This window comes from Solanum verrucosum, unplaced genomic scaffold, assembly GCF_900185275.1.
Source record: "Solanum verrucosum unplaced genomic scaffold, falcon-dt-bn FXZP01000062.1, whole genome shotgun sequence".
Classification (NCBI taxonomy): Eukaryota; Viridiplantae; Streptophyta; class Magnoliopsida; order Solanales; family Solanaceae; genus Solanum; species Solanum verrucosum.
In genome coordinates, this window is record NW_026020477.1 from 3,916,740 (window position 1) to 3,929,250 (window position 12,511).

Here is a 12,511-nt window from a genome sequence, read left to right on the forward strand (position 1 = left end):
TGCGATATGAAATGTTTGTGTATATTTTCTCATAAACATAAAAATCTCATAAGTTGTAAAACTATTAAAATAACCCAATTGTTTATTCAATCTTATCAAATAAACAAAAAATTATAAACTCACATAATAAATTATTACAAAGTTATTTGTTCTCCACTTAATTAACTATTTCATCTGACTTTAATTCAATAAAAAAAATTGAACATAAATTGTAGTGTAGTAGTCTTTAATATAATCCTCTCACATAGTACGTACAATCTTCTCACGTTGAACTTGCATTTCTCGATCATATGACCGAGAAGACGGATCAACATTGTTACTTTGAGCCATTTTTGGTCAATATCATTCGCAACTATATTTTCATGCTCATAAACCATAAATAGTTCATCACCCCTTTGGTATTCTCGCAAATAATTATGTAACATTATACAAGTTATGACAATTTTCGCTTGTGTGTCAATATCATATGGTTCATGCCTTGTTCACTTGTGTCCAATTGCACATTTTCAGTTCATTAATTTCATGCTAAAATTAAACATATTGGAAATAGTGATTATCAAACATACATCACAAATTTTGTCATTTTTCATATTAATTTACATTAACCATTTTCTCATATTAAATTGCATTAACCATTTTCATATGTAGCCTAAAGAGAAGTCTTTTTATTATGAAAAATAAAAAAAAGAATTATTCCCTCTATTTGTATTTATATTCACCAAATCAATTCTTACTTTATCATTTATACTCACCAAATTGAAAGTAATAATAAATTTTATGTTGGTGAGAATAATAAATTTTATAAAGTAATGATGTCATTATTAATTTTATTTATAAATGGAATAAATGTTTAGTAGATATAATGTAGGGTTGTTTTAACAAAATATAAACTTATGGGTCAACTTTTATATTTAAAAAATCCCAAATCATGATATGAACTTCTCATATCATGATTTTGGAGAATATGATATTCCATCTCATGACATGAAATCATGAGATGGAATCAACGTGAAATCGCATGTCCAAACGCTGATTCCATCTCACGATTCCATATCGTGATATGGTATTGCATGGCCAAACACGTACTAAATATACCATCATGAAGAATTATTTACTCCTTCCGTCCCATTTTATGTGAGGTAGTTTGACTCGGTACGAAATTTAAGAAAGAAAGGAAGACTTTAAAAGTTGTGGTCCAAAATGAATCATAGAAATTTGTATGACTATAAATCATTTCTTAAGGGTAAAATGAATATTTTAAAGTTAAATTATTACTTAATATAGTAATATGTCATTCTTTTGGGACTAACTAAAGAGAAAAGCAAGTCACATAAATTGGGAAAGAGGAACTATAAGTTATTAATTTGCATTTCAATATATATATATATATATGTGTGTGTGTGTGTGTGTGTGTGTATATATATATATATATATATATATATATGTATATATGTTACATGTTTCATAAGGAGCATGTCTACCTGTTATAAGTGCCGTAGAATGAAGACTTGTATGTTACATAATTTACATATTTTTGGCCTACACATTACTTGCGCCATGGAAACACTCGATTACAAGGTACGAGCATACACTTCAGAGGATATTCACTAACATGTTTAACATCTCTATATATTGAGAGGAACTGGTCGGAGGTTATAGTATACATAGGCCCAAAAGTTACACGACATGTCCCTTAGTGATGATTTATGTATGTGCCGCTCACATCATAAATTGATTATCCAAAAGGTTCATATTACATAGACGAGAAAAGGCATAAATTCACCTTTGAATTTGTCTCAAAAAGTCACTTGCATATTTAAACTATCATGACGATCTATACACACCTTTGCTATTTAGAAATGAATTTTTTACCCCTTAAAATTGACGTGACAAAAAAGAAAAAAAAAGAAAAATGTGTTTGACAGTAAATAAAATAAAAATAAATAAATTAAAATCATCTTTCTACTACCCCACGCCCCTTCTTCTTCTTCTATCCACCCCACTATACCTCCACCAAAATCCTCTCCCCCCTACCCTTCATCATATCCTATTTTAATGCTTATTCTATTTCGCCATTTTCATTATATTTGATTTTTCTCTTCGGCATTGTTGGTGGTTGATAAAATTGATAATAAGTTTAAGAAATAAAATATAATGATGGATTTGTTGGTGAGGGGTGACAAAGAAGCGGGAATTGAAGGTGGTGGAGAAGAAAAATCTATATTGACAATGGTGGTGGGTTTGTACCTTTTGATGGCGATGATGTAATTTTGGTGATGAGTTTATTTATGGGTGTCAAATTTTGTGGTAGATCTTTATATTTTTTGTGGGGATAGTGGTGATCGTTGATTTCGATGGTGGATTTGCTCGTAGGTGATGAAATTTATGGTGACTATTTTCATTTTCATGGTGAAATATATAGATTTGGTATTAATATGGCATCAATGATAGTGGTTTCATGGGGGTGTTCATTGAAGAAGAAACAATTGAATAACATGGAGAATTTTAGTCAAAATTTGACATGGCATATGATGTGGCAGTGACACGACATTGATGTGGCGCAAGTGTGATACACCTCCTATTGTGAGAATGGTGCTACACGTCTCAGGGGTAAAAAAATTCACTATTTAGTAGCAAAGGTGTGTAATAGGTCACTATATTAGTTTAAGCATGTAACTGACTTTTCGAGACAGGTTTGGAGGTAAATTTATGCCTTTTCCCTTACATAGACCAATATTTGTTATATGTATACATATATGCTATGTGTTTTATGGAAGACATGTTTATATGCTATATAATCTGAAAGAATATGCTATACACTTTATGAATTAGTTCTCCGCATATTACATGATTAGGCACCAAAGATTAATTATTTTCATGTTAAAAACATCATGAATTATTTGCTCTCACATTTTAAATATTACAAGTTATATGCTCAAAATTACTTGTATCAAAGATCATGATCCATTGATCATGTCATATTTAAAGTAACCAATCCAAGCTAGAGTTCATTTAGAATAGCTTCTAAATCTTGATTCAACTTAGGTGAGAAAACCTTTCAACCCTTATGAATCTTTTTTATGAGAAAACTTTTCACAAACAACTACAACATTGATTCTTTACTCTCCAAGCATCCTCAAATAATTTACATCAATTTCATCAAAAAACATGCATGTCTTCCTAAATTCATCTTTCATAGTTCATACGCTTAATCATTTATTTATAGTCTAAAATTCATGGATCATGCATGAATTCATATAAATTTAACTCAAAACCATGTATTTACTTCAATTTGTGCATGAATAGATAGAAAACAATCAAGTTGATCATAATTGAAAAGAATCCATGAAAATTAAATAAAACTCTAACTTTGATTTGAGAATTTAACTTGTAAAAATTGAAGATTTTAGGAACGTTATGGAGGAAAGGACTCCATAGGTGAAAACTAACATACCAGGAGTTCAAAGCTCAAATGCTATTGTGAGTTTGAGATCTTGATGATTGAAACCTCAAATTGCTCTTCCTTGAATTTGAAGGGGATGAACTTGGAGGGAATTTAGGGATTTGGGTGAATGATTGTAAAGGGGTAGTTTTAGGACTTAAGGAGTATTTATATGGCTTAAGATTAGGATCAAAATGACTCAATTTAGGCTTAAAATAATTAGGAAAATACCCAAAAGCCCTTGAAATAGAAATATCGATTCCCTTGTACGGTTTGGACCTTTCTACGGACCGTCTTGGTCAACCGTAGAAATGATCAAAGACCTTAAATTTTGACCAACTTTTGATAGACACAATCTCCGGATCATAGACCCATCTACGGGACCGTAGACACCAACCGTACAAATCAGCAAAGCCTTAAAATTTCACTAATTCTGGGAGATACCTACGAGACCTATCTACGACTCGTAGCTCAGTTAATTGACCGTACTGGTGAACCGTAAAAAAAGTACTAGGCCTTGATTTTAGTAATTTATTTTCCCCCTTTCTACGGATGCCATCTACGGTCCGTAGAAGCTTCTACTGTTCGTAGATGGGACCCGTAGAACCAGACTGCAATCCAAAAAAAAATAGTTTCTTTGTTTTTCAAAATCCGAGATGTTACACTATCACCCCAGAAAAGAGGGGGCCGAATGAGTAATTCGAGACTCAAATGGCGAATGGATAACAAGATACATGAGAAGCTATTACCACATATTTAACACTAGAGTTGAACTAATGCACTTGCATGGATTAAGAATAGAGACACAGGAAAAACTAACACCATCAATCATTAACGTAGACTCTATGGTTGTAGACTTGTAGTATAACTAATCAAAAAGGTTCGTCCTTCTTACTCTAGCATAACCTTTGAGTCTAGGGAGCTAATATAGCAGTTGGGAAACCCCCCACCCCCACCCCCACTCCCTCCATTCAACATAGTTACCAAGAAGAAAATCAAGTGGCAGAAGCACAAGCTAAGGAAGGAGCTCGAGCTAGGATTTTTGGTGTTCTCACGAATGGACAGTTCCATCATTGTTTGTGACCCATCTCGTGGACATAGACAAAATAGACACTTTTTTTGTAAGGCTTAAAGGGTCATTCCCTAACCCCTACTACTGTTGTAAGCATGTAACCAGAGACAAGTCTAGGATTTGGAGGTAGTGGGTGCCACATATATCGTTGAAGTAAGATAAAATGATCGCTTGCTTTAATTTTGGGTTATAATTCGGGTTATTAGTCTTTTTTGAGTTTTATAAATAAATCGATCAAATATGCATGTTAGTAATATTTTCTTTTAGATATTCTGAGATTAGAGATAACTAAACAATTCAATTTTTATTTCCTTTTTGGAATTAGATGTCTTATTCACTGAAACTTAGAGAAAAAAAAAGATTTTTCACATTAAAATTTGAGCTTGTATAAACATCTAATAGTATCACTGCTAATCGTGCAGTTTCCTTCCAATGATAAGGCTTTCGGGCAGTGGAAGTGTTAAGGTCTTCCACTTGAGTTCCCTTGTCAGTTGGGGTTCTAACAGTAGGAGCGCCAAGGTAAGCCCTTGCAGCCATTGAGATATATCTAGTGGAAATGCCAGTTTCCAGCTATCTGCTTCAAGTCTTTCGTTCTGCCAGCAAGCTGGTGCTTGCAGCCTGTGGGTTAGACTGCCCTAAAGCGAGTAGGAGTTTACTTGTGTTGTTGGAGATATATAGTAGGGAAAGAATAAAAATTGTAGTTTCAGCTAGGGGTGTACAAAATCGAACCAAACCGCAAACCGAGTCAAACCGGAAAAAAAAACCCGACTAGTGGTTTGGTATTGGAAAAAAAACCCGACTATATTTGGGTTGGTTTGGTTTTAACTAAAAAAAATCAACCCGAGACCAAACTAACCCGACATTATATATGTAATTTTAAAATTTTATTTTATACATAAAAGTATTTACTTTGATATAATTTTAAAATAATTCTTATACTATTTCATAGTTTTTATCTTTTAATATATTATTTCAAGTTTAAAACTTAGAATTTGGAATGGTCCAATAAATATTATAGTTCATAGATGTTGATAATTATAATAAAACTTAAAAATCAAAATTAATACTAATGCAAAAAGAAAATCAATTCAACACTAAGAATGACAATAATATTGAATATTTGTTCTTAAGTTTTACATTGGTTTAGAAAATTAAAATACATAATATAATTTTAATTTTCCTTAAATATTTAGTAATGTAACTAATAGTTATTAAACTTATAGCATGATTTAGTACTTTTAAATTATGATCATTTTCATTATGACTTTGCAATATTTATTTTATATGATGATTTCATTATTATTTTTTATTGAATATTTTAGTGTCATCAGTACTCATCTCATAATTTGTATTATTTTCTTAAGAAACACCTTAGATAATTGTATTTTGGTTGGACTAAAGAAATATTTGGAGCACAAGTTAATTATATGTTTGTATGCAAACTTTACGAAAATATCCAAAAATCTGAAAAAATCCGAGGTTTATTAGTTTGGTTTGATTTATAAATTTAAAAATTCGACACAATGGTTGATTTGGTATTTGAAAAATCCGAATCAACCCGATGTTGAAAAACCCGAAAAAATCTGAATTTTATTAGTTTGGTTTGGTTTATAAATTTAAAATTTTACACAAATGGTTTGGTTTGATATTTAAAAAACCCGAACCAACCCGATCATGTACGCCCCTAGTTTCAGCCTAGTCATCTTACTTAGCAAAAACGTCGGTGAAAATCGAAAGAACCTTTAAATTAAAAAAAACTCTAATAATAACATTCATCATTTTAAAAAGTTATATTTTTTAAAAACTACTATTTAAAATATATTCTTAATAATATTTATTTAGCATTCATAATTCAGTACTCATTAATTGATAAAGAATAAACATGTACACTCATATGAAGAGATTAATAATTAGTGAAAGAGAATTTTTTTTTAAAAAAATAATTGTGAAAAAGAATCAATTTGACTTAATAAAGAATAGTAAATAAATAAAAATAATGGAGATTTTTTTTTTAAAGATTACACATTAATGAAAAAGATAAAAAGAAAAGAAAAAGAAAAAAAAAAGAGCAAGCAAAAAAAAAAATGGCGCTGGCGTTTGAACCTGCCTTGGTTGCATGGTAGACTATCTCCTTCGCCAATTGAACTGTTCAACATTTCAATTACTGGGTGGCAAAGTTAATATATATTAAATTATTAGACATATATACATATATATATATATATAACAATTTTTTTTGAGATTATTGAGTGTTGTGGCACCCTCACCTGTCCACATAGATTCGCCCCTGCTTGTAACTAACAACAGGAGGGAAAAGGATCCAGTCCATCAATAAACCATCCGGTAATCCTCAATGGTACACTGGATTAAAGCCACTGCGATTGCTTGAAAAAAATCAATTAAATCATCAGATGGAATAAAAGAAAAGAGTGTAACTATGCTGCTCGATGATCGAATGCGCAATCATCCAGCTTCACGATTTGATCTTATACATTTAATGATCCGGATGAATTTATCATGAATAACCACAAAAATCAATAAAGACAACCCCACCTAGCTTTTTAATTTATCCCCAAAAACCAAATTATTGTTCTTTCTCTACAATTTTTGTTCTCTTTGATTGACTTTTCATGTTTTTATTTATCTCCCAATAACAATTTAATCCACGTGCTTCAAAATTCATATGCTAGTTTACTTTCTTGTCTGTTCTCTTGTTCATGTAACTATCGATCAGATTTGGGAGTATACATAGATGGTTTTCTTACTTCATTTGAATTCAATTTCTTTTTGATTGAATATAGGGTACCCTATTTTTTTGTATTCTAAGGCGTGGGAGGTGATTCAATTGATTCAATTTTTATTCTCACCCTACGTTAACTCCCTATAAGGACATGATCGCATCTCAACCACCTTTCAACCTTTAAGTAAGTAGTGGTGTTGGTGATAATTGACATCTCCGCAGGAGTTTGATTTGAGTCACAAAAGATGAAAAGAATTATCAAAATTAATTTGAATGTTTTGCTTGAGAAACAAATAGAAGGGATGTCCAAATAGTATAACATAAATTCATCCGGACCATTAAATGTATAAGCAGCCAGATAGCTTTAATCCAATGCACCATTGAGGATTACCAGAGGCTTCATTACTAGACTCGATCCTTTCCCCAACAGGAGTACAAATATTTTAGAACTTAAATTGAACTACTCAAATATTCATATTAATAAATAAAGTTTTTTACAACAATATCCAAAATAAAGTGTTGTAAAAACATGACTAAAATCTTATTAATTTGAACTAACTCTTGCTAATAAATATAATAATACTACTCCCAAATATTTGTTGTGAACTTGCTGAAAGTCTTCCCAAATATTTATTGTGAACTTGAAAGTCTTATTTCTTTTAAAAGTACTACACCGTAAATAATAAGTTTTAAAAATTTATCCATATTTAATAAGAGATACAAAAAATGACTCGGTCCCTCATTTCTAGCTGAAAAGCTTTTTTGAGTTGGAATATTGTTAGCTATTATCTCACCAATTTCAATTTATAAAATGGACAATATATTTTATTTCTATGATGATATTGACTGTAAAGTCTAACAATATTGAATTTAGCAATTGTCAAAATATAAAGGAGCAAACTCAAGAAGAAACCAACATATAAAATCTGTATGTATCTCTTAAGGTTCTATGGTGCTAAATAAATTCATCTAGTTGTTAGTTATGTACTCTTCAATTCGTCTGAATTAGATTTTGTTGGTTAAGTATCATGCACCTGGTGAGAGCTTTGACGTGTCACGTATGATAATAAAACAGGACGAGTAAATTTGTACTAACTTTGTTACTTCTAGATAGTTTATTTTGTATCTTTGCACCTATGAGTAAAGATTGAGCTTCTGATTCTCAGCTGGTAGTTAAAGGTTTGGTGTTGGAACTAATACAGTGCTAGAATCAGATTCAAATTCAAGATAATAGAGTTAGTACTTTCTCTTCATAGATCGAAATCTTGATGGTGGTATTAATCCCATTTGTGGGGTTCAATCCATCAGATTTAGATCTAGAAAAGAAATTACTAATTTTACATGGGTTGGTCGAGCTAGCCTCTATTCTAATTTTGTCAATTATGTAAGCGAGAGTCGACTATCTACTAGCTAATGTTACATCAAAACAAGTTTGGCTTCGATCCTTACCTCTTGGAAGATCCCAGGTCAACAAGGATTCTGCTCCATTTCAACAGATCTGAAACTCAACAAAATTTCAAGATAGTCACCATCTGCATATGTAACATAAAGATTTGAAATTAGACAGAGTAATAGCAGAGGAGGGTTACGTAGGGCTTACCTGTGTGGAGAAGAGGTCTCATCCAAGGAGAAGAAGTCTCGATGTCAAGAGGAGATGAAGAGACAAACTTGAGCTACATTCAGATATGTCCTGTGTTTCTCTTTTTGTTTTTTTGTTTGGATCATTGTTGTTTCTTTGGACCTGGTTTCTTTTTTTTTAATTTTAATAAAAGGGTTGATGCTTACTTTCAATTTAAAAAAAATAAAATTATATATATATACTAGATGATTTTTGTCCGTGCTAAGCACGCACCCAACATTTGACCAACATTTTAATTCTGATGTAATTTCAGTTGTGTTTGATCTACAAGAAATATGTTTGAAATCCAAAGTAGCAATAAATATTTTTGATTAACCTTATTTTAAAAACATAACACTCATCATTTAGTAGCAGTTCATATTTCCTAGCTTACATAATAATAATAATAATAATAATAATAATAAAATCAATATTAAGTTGTTCAGAATCAGAATTTGTTGATAAAGAACTCAATATGGCAATTTACAATGTGTTTAAAAGTGCTTTCTTTTCGGTTTTTTTTTAAAAAAAATTAACATTTTATTATCAAACACCCTACTCAAAAATCAGAACATGGCATTAGGTGTAGAATTTAGTTGATTCACTCAAAAGTACAAAAGATAAGGGGCGCCTAACTACAACTCATGAACAAAAAAAAGGTACAAGAGACTCGCATACATTTTACAATCTTGAACGAACAACAATAGATCTAATTTAAGAGTCGTTATCCCCCAGATGTTCATAAAAAATCTTTAGGAATCGTCATCAAGAGACTTGTGCTAGCTACTTCAAAATTGTTGCACTATAAACTGTTATTAGTAATACGAAAATGATTTTGAAAATCATGACGCTTGAGACGAACAACTCAGAGGTTGTTGGGGCCATTGTTGTAAGTTACACTTTCATCTAAATTCATCTCGCACAATACTTTCCATCTCAGTAGCCAATGTTTGCTATTCCACAAACCAAATCTTTGCAGGAGGAGTTTTGAAGTACCTTCAAAGATCCAAAAAATAATAATTCAATAAACTAGAAATATAAAATGAGCAGAGTGCAAAAATGGATATTAGAGAGTTATAAAATAAAAAGAGACATTTGTTTTCTCTATTGCACATACATTTTGCAGGAGAAAATACAATGAATAGACCCTCGTACTATAGTTGATGACAAATTGGCAGTTTTTTTTATAAAAAGAAAACAAGCAGTAAAAGAATTTGATGTAATTAAGGAACACATTTGTAAATAGCTATTTTTACAATGCCTTTTTCAAACCATACAAGCCTACAAGGTGTGAGAAATAGGAAAAGCTGAAAAAAAGGATATATCTTGAAGATACACTCCTCTTTACATGGAGCATTTCACAGAAGATATCCTTGTTACCATGTTGCACCTCAAACTCATGCCAGAAAATAGGCTCAAATCTAGGGTCTGTGAATTGAGATGAGTGCTTGTATAGTGCACGGGCATGATCAATCTCTTCCAGGCACTACTCAAGTTCAGCATACTTTAAGCACATAACTTTCGCAGCCTTGTCTGGAAGCCCAGACTCAATTACCTGTTAATATATCTTTCGTGTTCTTGGAACACCAAATATCTCAGCATAGAGTAGAATGATAGTTGCAAATGCCACAAAATGAAAATATAAGTACATCAGGTTGTATTGATACAAGCATATATATACAATTTCAAATAGTAATAACTCGAGTTTTAGAAATATAATATTAGTTAGCAATAGAATTTACCTGCCGAAATATTAAATCCTCTTATCTATATAATTGCTTATATGTGAAAGTTGCAGTAATATTTGGGTGATGTTGCTTAAAATCTCCCAAAATATGGTCACTCTCATGTCGGATTCTTCAAAATGTATTATTTTTGAAGTATCCAACACATGTCGATAATTTTTAAAAGTGTTATCTCAATTTCAGTCAATCAGTTACAACTTCAAGTTTTAGAAATAGCATATCCAACACAATAGGATAAAACTATACAAATGCAACTCCATCCATCTATGTAACTTCAACTGCAGGAAATTCACCATGAAACTACATCGTGTACCTACTTATCATGTGTATGCCTCAGAAAATTCATTGACTTATTTAATTTTTTCATTATGCAGTCATATCTCTTGGACCACTTCTACTATCTTTACACTTTAAGGATAGATCCAGGAAGCTACACAAAATTAGCATAAAGTTGAGCAATTTAATGAAGTATATTAAGTATATCATCCACAAGTTAGATCATTTTTTTTACTACAAGTAGAAGAAGAAGCATATCTATATCACCAATATCAATAAATACCAACAAATAACAGAAGAACGTGTTTCTAACATTCTTAATACGTTCATGGATGCTGGTAGAAGATAGTAGGCACCCCATGGAATTAGTCGAGGTGCACACAAGATGACTGGTACACCATAGTAATCAAAAGAAAATACTCTAGCATCAGCTCCAAGCCTCCCACCACACTTCTATTCCAAAAATTACAAGTTATGTTGGTGCATCTAAAATATACAGAGATAAGGATAGAAGTTATACTGAAAATAGCAATGGTTTCTTTATATGGATACTGACCAAAATATACAGCACATAACAGAGATATTTTCTCGTCATATGGATAGGCAAGAAAGCGGCGGAAGCCATATAATAATTAAGGTTGTCAATGTGCTCAATGGTATACTGCTATAACAACTTGCTTCAATATTAAAAAGGGTTTCTGTGTCAATTCTTATAATGCAGATATATTTTTATAGTGCAATTCCAGAGAAAATACGTCTAACTGGATTACGGTTAAATAAACTCTCCGTGCTCTTGATGGTTAATCAAATTCACCAGAGACCGGTGGTGCTTGATCGAAGCTCCAGTCCACAAAGGATTCAAATTTAGGGGTATATAGTTATCAACGAATACCAAGATAGAATATCTCCGAAAAGTAGGAGAATCTGATTGATATATGGTTGCAATAGCAGACGATGAAACAAATTGAACGGAGAGAAAATTAAGCCACATTATTCTTACCTATCTTTGTGACATGTCAATATTAATCTCAACATTGCCTCGATAATATTAATCATAAAAATCTATTAGCACTCTCTTTACGAGTCATTTCGATAAATTTATATGATATAAATAGCATTTTTCATTACTATGTAATGAGTGAAAAAGTTCATAATATTTTCATCACACTAAACAAACCACATCACAATATATGATCATTCGAACTTTTTTACTCTCCGCAAATCATACCAAATGAGCATTAGTTGTTGTATTAGATAAGAAAAAGACAACTACATATACCAATTAAGAAGCCTGCCATATTTTTCTTGTTTAACTTTTAAAAAAAATTATAATCTAGAGTTGGCTAAGTTTTTTATCAGAGTTATTTAATTCAATCATAACCTATTTTCATCTGTGCTTAAAAAATCTTCATTTAGTTTCATTATGCGATATAAAAGTTAAGAATTAAGAAAATAAACATCCAATGTAATGGTATGTTTTGCCCTTAAGAAAATGCTCTCCTACACACTTTATAAATTATTTTGTCGCTAAATTTACGGAAATGTACGTATGGTTTGAAAGTAAATATCAAATATTATACAACTAATAACCGGATGCACTTACCTAATACCAAATGCC